This window comes from Triticum dicoccoides, chromosome 6B (assembly GCF_002162155.2).
Source record: "Triticum dicoccoides isolate Atlit2015 ecotype Zavitan chromosome 6B, WEW_v2.0, whole genome shotgun sequence".
Classification (NCBI taxonomy): Eukaryota; Viridiplantae; Streptophyta; class Magnoliopsida; order Poales; family Poaceae; genus Triticum; species Triticum dicoccoides.
In genome coordinates this window covers 680,454,468-680,463,028 of record NC_041391.1, presented here as the reverse complement: position 1 = coordinate 680,463,028, position 8,561 = coordinate 680,454,468, and the positions used below count along the sequence as shown (strand labels likewise).

At 45.2% G+C, this 8,561-nt stretch overlaps 1 pseudogene; it reads left to right on the top strand.

Moving 5' to 3' along the window:
• LOC119322713 overlaps positions 1-1,110 on the top strand; it is a 10,360-nt pseudogene extending 9,250 nt beyond the window's left edge.
• Positions 1,111-8,561: the final 7,451 nt, after the last annotated feature.

Here is an 8,561-nt window from a genome sequence, read left to right as displayed (position 1 = left end):
CCCCAGCTACCCCTAGTCCTCCGCCCCCATATACCCCGAGCACACCTAGCCCTCCACCGCCCACCCCTAGCCCACCCACCAAAGGACTAGTGGTTGGCTACTACCAGCAGTCATGCCCTCACGTGGAAGATATCGTGAGGGAAGTTGTGTGTGATGCCAGCGCCGGTATCATGGCTGGACTCATCCGTCTCTTCTTCCACGACTGGTTCGTTAGGGTAAGACTTTTTAACATTAAAACCTCCACATACATAAATGCTTATTGTGTCATGAAATATATGTAGGCTGATGTGCATGTGGTGTTTAATTGTTTATTTGTAGGGTTGCGATGCCTCTGTGCTTCTCGATCAAGTGGATCCCAACAGCCCACCAGAGAAGTTGGGTGTCCTGAACCTGAGCCTGCGTGGCTTCAAGGTAATTGATGCCGCCAAGGCTAGAATCGAGAAGGAATGTGGGAGTGACGTTGTCTCATGCGCTGATCTCCTGGCCTTCGCTGGGCGTGATGCCACCTACTTCCTCAGCAACAAGAACGTCTACTTCAACATGCCAGCTGGCCGTTACGATGGACTTATATCCTTCATGAATGAGACAGTCCCCAACCTGCCACCACCCTTCGGCACCGTGGACCAGCTCAAGGCCAACTTCGCCTCCAAGGGGCTGACTGCCGACGAGATGGTCACCCTCTCCGGTGCACACACCATCGGAATCTCCCATTGCTCGTCCTTCAACTCATCCTTCTCCGACCGCCTTAACCCAAGCACCTCCGACATGGACCCTATGCTAATGAGTTCTCTCTGGGAGCAATGCAAGTCAGACAATGGAACTGATAACACGGTGGTGCAGGACATCAAGACCCCTAACAAGGTTGACAACAAGTACTACAAGAATGTGCTTAGCCACGAGGTGCTCTTCGATTCGGATGCCGCACTTATGAAGACAGATGATACAAGTGCAGCGGTGCGTGCCAATGCCAAGGACAACGGTGTGTGGTAGGAGAAGTTCAAGGCAGCCATGGTAAGGTTGGGTGCTATCGAAGTCAAGACCAGGGCCGATTTTCTCGATCGTGCCCCTGTTGAGATTAGGAGGAATTGTCGCATTGTCAACTCACACTAAACTTGTTGATCTTATCACATCATTGCAGTTTTTCAACTGGCTGAGATTGAGAACAACCTCGTGCTTTCTAGGGTTTCCATTGATGTTTATTTTGATTACCTTTGTAATGTTGTTTTAAAATTAATTTTCCCACTTGTTGTATTTGTTATTTCATTTTATTGCGTTGTGGCATTTCGTTTTTCAACTTCCCCTTATGAAAGTTGTTTGAACAACAATTTGCTCCTGTAATTCTTTGTTACTTATAGTGACGTCATAATTCCCTTGGTGTGTTCCTAGATGTCTCTGTTGTGTCAAAGGAAAACTATTATTTGCTCAACCTAAAAAATTACTTATTTAAGCAATTATTTGCTTATTTATTCGGAATTGCTCTCACTAAATTGTTGATTCTTGCTAACTAATTTGTCTCCACATTCCAACATGCTAGCACAATATGCAACCATGCATGGAAAAAGCCCACCACAATATGCAACCATCTATTTAAACAAGCTTTTCATACTATTATGCTAATTATCTTCAATTACTCTTTTACAACTATATAACAATAAAGTACCATAAATCATGTGTTTTTAGTTTCATTTCTCATGGTATTAATCTACATATTCGTGTTCCACAAACCAATTTGCAATGAAGTAAATTGCAACCAATTCCTGCATTAATGCATGGCGTAGTATCTCGTATAACTAAGTAGGTGATCTCCACTAATCTATTTCTCTCAAGAAACAAATATGCCACATCGGCACAGATGCCATGTCAACATGCAAATGTGTATGAGAAAAGCCTCAGCCAATTTCCATCCTATTATGCTACGTACCGCTTTTCAGAAGAAACACTACTGCTACTTTCTAGTATTTGTAGCGCTTTACCAGATAAAGCGCTACTGCTAACTTGGTATAGCAGTAGCGCTGGCATTCCAGCGCTACTGCTAACAGTTAGCGGTAGCGCCTTAGTGGTAGCGCTTGTACAAGCACTACTGCTAGCTACAAAACAAGCGCTACTACTAGGGTTTTTCCTAGTAGTGTACCTATATTCAGTAAGTATTTTACGACAATGAAGTGATCAAATACAATAAACTATAGTTTTAGTTCTCATATTATTAATCAAGATATTCATGTTTCATATAGTCAAATATCATTGAAACAAATTAAAACCAATTCTATAAGTAACGTGTGTCGGATCCCAGACCGGAAGACACACGCGTACACGGTGGAAAAGAGAACAAGTTGTGCCAGGCTCCGGCGATGGAGGGGCGATGACAGCGGCGCGCCTTCGGCTCGCTTCGGTGCTTGTAGTCGTCGCTAGGTGGTTTACGAATCTGAATGTAATTTTTATTTCTGGTATTCATTGTACTGCCATGATTGAAGATAAATAGATTGAAAGTTTTTCTGCAAAAAAGAAAAGAAAAGAGAACACATGGAGGCACACACGAGAGATTGTTTTTTGGTGCCGTTCAACTTCCTTCGGCTTTTCTCCTTATCTCTCTTTACACGTTGACAGAACTCAAACGTAAAACCAGCTTCTAACGGGTAAGTCGGCCGTGCGATCCCATGTCGACCCGATTGTCGTGGTGTTGCCATCACGCGCACATGTAATCGTGCCATCCCACGATCCATTTGCGATGGCCTAGCTATGTAACAGAAAGACTAACTATACTACGCCAAGTTGTGAACAGACTCACGCTGCATGGACCTATTATTCAGATAGGAACCAATGACCACGTGCATGCACACGTCCATCCCCGTGTATACACTCGTACAGTTTTTTTTTATGGAAAAACAAACATGCACTACACACTACATACCTGCTAATGCAACAAGATTATCCAACAGCGTGTGGGGCATCATCTAGTTCGTTTTGAATTTCAGTAACTTTTTAGTGGTGTTTTGGTTACTATGTGTGAAGTTTTATATACATATTGTGAAGTCGCAGCCACTTTTCTTTATTTTTAGTTTGACATGTGTTACATTTGCACTATTTTATTTCTTTGACTGGACTTTATTTCTCTATAATTGCACTTATTTTGTTTTGCACATATGGCTGAAAAACCTGGAATTTGCAGCCACATGCACTCTACCCACTACGGGGTGGGAGAGGGAAACTAGACCGTGAGGGATGGGGCTGCTATTTCCAACATGGTACACTAAGGGCCTGTTCTTTCGGCGGCTTAAAAACTAAGCCGCCACCTCCATCCGTTGGTGCCTCTAAAGCCTAATGTAGTTATGGGGAATCCTCAAAGAATGAGAGAAGATTGAAAAGGGACGGTTTATTTTTTTTATGTTACTGAAAGAACTGAGCCTAAGACGGGAGAGGTGAGCCTAAATCTCGCATCCGTGCTACTATGGTTCGACGGTCTGGTGAACAAGAAACTGATGCAGGGCCTTTACGGCTACATTGTAATGAGGGCGATCGGCTGGACAAGAACCAGTGTACGTGAGGAAACGCAGACAGACTATCGACAAGGGCAGTGTCATGGCATGACGACCAAGGACAGTGGTGCAGCAGCCTCTCTATCTTTTCTAAGTGTCTACGCATGTGGTCGCGAGTGATGGCTAGACCTGGCCTCATTCTGACCAAATTATCCTTACAGAAGTAGAAGTAAAATACACCAAAACAGAATACATAGAACACCGACACAATGAACGGTTGTATATACACTATTTTTGCTTTGATTCTATATACACATATTGACATATAGATTATCAAACATATTTGACAGTGTAACTAATAAAGAAAAGGCAATGCAACAAAAATGTTTTAGGCAAAGAATATTCCAAGGACCGATTCTTGGGCTAATCCTACACAACCATCTTCAATAATCAACCTTGCAGTACGTGATACAGTATCAAAACATCTCATGCTCATTCCCCGGTTAGTCTGAGTTCTTTTATTTCATTTTGAGTCCCACTTGCTAAATTAATTGTCCTTTTGAAACAGGGAACCTATTCTATGGAATTGTGCAGAAAGTTTTGATTATGATTTCTCGTGCCTCAGCCTTTGCTATCTTAGAGCATCCACGGTACCAAAAACATTTGTTGTGTTTTTACCACCATATGGCCTTTATGTGTGTGCGCTACTTCAGTTTGTACAACCACTTTAGGTCATTTTTGAAAGGAGCAAGACAAGAGCTAATTTCACTAAGATAGGAAAGGGGGGAAAATACAGAGTCGATTGGATTACAAGGAAAACTAAGCCGAAAACCAACGAACAAACAGGAAAAAAACACAACCACTGATGTCAATCCAAACAGACCTCCACCACCTACCACTTTAGGTTATCATACGTATTATTATACTTATTATTACACTTTTCTGTGATGGTGAGATCAGAAGGAAATTCGGCGTCGTCAACTCGTACTAAACCTATTGACCCATCACATCATCGCAAGTTTTTAAGCACTTGTGATTGAGAATAAGCTCACAACTTTTTTGTGTGTCCATTGATGTTTATTTTGATTACCTCTAGTGATGCTGTTACTAAATTTGATTGTCCCTCTTGTTGAATTTATTCTTTCGTTTTATTGCATCGTGGCATTTTGATTTTCAACCTTTCGTCTTATGGAAGTTGTTTGTACAACAATATGGAGATCCTATAAATCTTTTATTATTGATATTGACATCATAATTATCTTGATGTGCTCAAACATGTCTCGGTTGCATCCAAGGAGAATTATTGTGTGCTCAACTTAATGAATTTAATTATTTAGGGGCTTCTTAGCTTATCAAATTCAGAATTGGTAAAATGTAGGTGTCTGATCACATCCTATATTACTAAATACTCTATATGTTTTGAAATAATTAGTGTTTTAGTATTTTGAAGGGGAACGTACTGCACAATTAAAAATTTGCCGTTGACGATCACACCGAGGAACATTATGAAAAGAGGTGGGTAACGATCACTCTCACCAAGTAGAACACAGCGGAGATGACGCAGATTGTTAGTGAAGCAGGACGATTCTCGCAGCTAGGTTATACCTCCTAGCTGCGAGAATTTCTCGATGATGTGTAGCATCGAAGTAGACGATACCTCTGAGGTAGCCATGCATCCTGTACTAAAGGTATAGCCGCACTCTGTGAGCCAGCACAGAAAACTGCCAAGAGAAGTAGAGAGTAAAAGATGCGTGCTGGGCAACACTTAGGCAGGAGGAAGGGGGCGCTGGAGGCTTGGTGCGCCTTTTTGGCGCATAATTGGCTGCATATTCTGGAACTTGCAGCCACCTGCACTCTACAAATTGCAGGGTGGGAAAAGGAAATGAGACCATGAGTGATAGAGCTGCTATTGCTCAGGCCGACAACATCATACACTAGAGGTCAATTCTTTTGGCACTTTAAAAAAATAAGCCGTCCCCTCCCAGCTTCTGGGGTCCGATAGTCGGGTTTCCAAGAAGCTGGTGAGGACTTTACGGGCAAGAACTAGTGTACGTGAGGAAGCACCGACATACTATCGACAAGGGCAGTGTCACGTCATGACAACCAAGGGTAGTGATGCTTCATCCTCTCTGTACTTTCTACATGTATATGCATGGGGTTGCGAGTGGTGGCCAGACCTGACCTAATTCCAACCAAATTACCCTTACATAAGTAGAAATAAAATACACCAAAACAGAATGCCTACAACACCCACACGGCAGACATATATACACCATTACTTTTACATCAAGTCTATGAGTTTGCAATTTTTCGTCGGTAGCTTACCAAGCTGGTCGCTTGATAATATATTTGTGAGTTCAACCAATAAAGAAAAGAAAATGCAACAGAAATGCCTTAGGCAAAGAATGCAATGGCCGATTCTTGGGCCAAATCCTATATAATCATCTTCAATTAATAATCGCCCTCGCAATACATGATGCAATATTAAAACACGTCGTACCCATTTCCCAGTTGGTCTGAGCTTTTTTATTTTATTATTAGTTTCATTTGCTAATTTAATTGTCTTTTTTAGAAACAGGGAACCTATTTTTATGATATTGTATAGAAAGTTTTTATTACGATTGTTATCTCTTGTGCTACAACCTTTGCCATCTTAGAGCATCAACGTGGCCAAAAAACAGTTGTATGTTTTATACCGCCATTTAGCCTTTATGTGCGTGTATGCTATTTCAGTCTTACAACCACTTCAGGTTATTTTTTAGATGAGCAAGACAGGAGCTCTGTCAATTTAGTTAAGGCCAAAATACAGAGTTAAACGGGTTATAAGGGAAAATAGGCTGAAGCTAACGAACAAACAGGAAAAAGAAAGAAAACAACCACCGACGCCAACCTAAACAGATCACCACCACCTACCACTTTAGGTTATTATAGTTCTTGTTTGTTAATCTTGACTCGGGGACGAGATGACACAGGTGCCAGAGTCTAATCTAACCTTAACCTTTAGACATGAAATCTAAATCCTCGGGCAGTTCGTGCCGTCCCATTGACCCGGCCCTGCGTCGTCCGCCTGGGCGACACGGGTGGCGACTAGGGTTTCCCCCGCGCCGCCACCGCCTTCCGCCGCTCTCCCCTCGCCCCAACCTGAGGATCTCGCCGGTCTTTATCCCGCGGACGCCCGGGAAGGTGGCGGCGATGCCTCTGACGCTCCGCTCCTGGCGGAGGTTTCTGGATCTGCAGTGCGGCCCTACTTGGCGAGGCAATGACGTCCTTCTCGGCTGGAGCCGGTTGCGGGTGATTCTGGCCGGCTTGCTCAACCACACGGGTGATGAGCCGCTGGCGGGGGTTGGCTACGACGCGGAGTTCCCCCTCCTTGCCGGATCTGAGGTCTGGCTTCCTCCTCTTTGACTCCCTCTGCACCGCCGTTTCCAGTTTCTAGTGTTACACGCGCCGGATCTCGAGCTGGTGTGTGCTCGGTGGTGAGGTCTTGGAATGCGGGAAACCGTTGGTCGGCCTGTCCAGCCCGGCGGCGGCGACGCCATTGGCGCCGTTCTTCCTCCTTGGAGGTGTGGCCGAGGTCCTCCCCTCCCCACCCTCGTTCCCCCCTCCCGGGTGAAAGCCCAAAATCGGCCTAGGATTGGGCGGAAACGACACGTCTCGTGTCGTGCTCATCCTTGGAGGTGCCGCCGGGAGGGATCGTGTTCGGGTGAGGTGGTCCAAAGGTCTGAGCTTTGGGCGGCTCTAGTTGTCTGGAGGTGGTGGTTCCGTCGGGATTTGCTTGGCTGGCATTGTCTCCGTTCCCCTCATGGGTGGAGTCCACTGGTTGCGGCGTGTTTGTCACAAGGCTGGTGCTGCGGCGCCTTCGATCGGGCGGTATGGGACAGGGTTCCCCTTCCCAGCAATAGCAACACGTCCCGACGGTGGGCTCCCAGTTCTCTTCTTCAATGGCCGACGGGCCTTGCTCCTCAACATTTTGCGGTCTTCCTGATGTCCTTGCTGGCCTTTCTTCAGTAGCTGCTCCCGGTGGCTTTCCTGCAGCTTACTGGTGTCCTAAGTTGCGGCAATATGGTGGATGTTGTGTGCTCATTGGCCATGGGGTTGTGCTCTGCGGTTACTCCAGGTCTCGAGGTCGGCACCTCTTCTGCTCTAGGGTGAGCGCTTCTCAGGTCCGCTGGTTCGACACCTTTCGATCCAAGGCGAGAGGGAAGGGTCCCTCTGCGGCGCGAGAGGAGGAAGATGCTTAGGTCTCTTCATCCTAGGCGTTGGCCCAGTTCATGCCCACACTCTGCTTTAGCAGGTCCTCATCCTGCTTGCTGGTCACTACGCTTGGTACCAGTTTGTTGCAGTCTTCGGCTAGTGCAAGCATTGGGCTTTGTTTTATTTTCTTTCGTGCTTGTGTGCTTCGTTGAGTTGTGAGCTTCCTAGAATGCTCCCTTGTCTCGTTGGGCCGATGTGGTTTGTAATTCCTGGCCGGTTGATGGCTTTGTTAATTCAAAACCGGGCTCTTCGCGAGCCTTTGTTCTAAAAAAATAATCTAAATCCTCTAAAGTAGTCGGGGGTACAACCTCCTTCTCAAAAATAAATAAAAAAGTCAATGTGTGTATGGAGTGCCTATGTGTAGCATTTTCCTTTGGCGACGAGCATCTATACACATATTGACATGTAGAGTATCGAACAGATTTGAGATTTTCAAAAAGAAAAATGCACCAGAAGTGCCTTGGGCAAAGAATGTTCCAGGGACCGTTTCTAGGGTCAAATCCTACGTGCAAATTATCTTCAATAATTACCCTCGCAATACACGATGCAATATCAGAAGATGTCGTGTCCATTGTTGATCATTGGCTTGTCGTCCGGTTCAGTGGCAGTTGAACAGCAGCTGCTCAACTAACACACGGCCGGAATGTCAACTTATTAAGGTGTAGCGCCATAGTGCTCCTCATGTTTAGTACCCAAGTGGAAACATTCCTCGCACGATTGTTCCCCGGGCACTGCGTGCTTTCTAAATCGATCTCTCCATCCCATTGCTCCTCCTTCTCCTCGTCCTTCTCCAAACGCCTCAACGCAAGCACCTCCGACATTGACACCGCACTA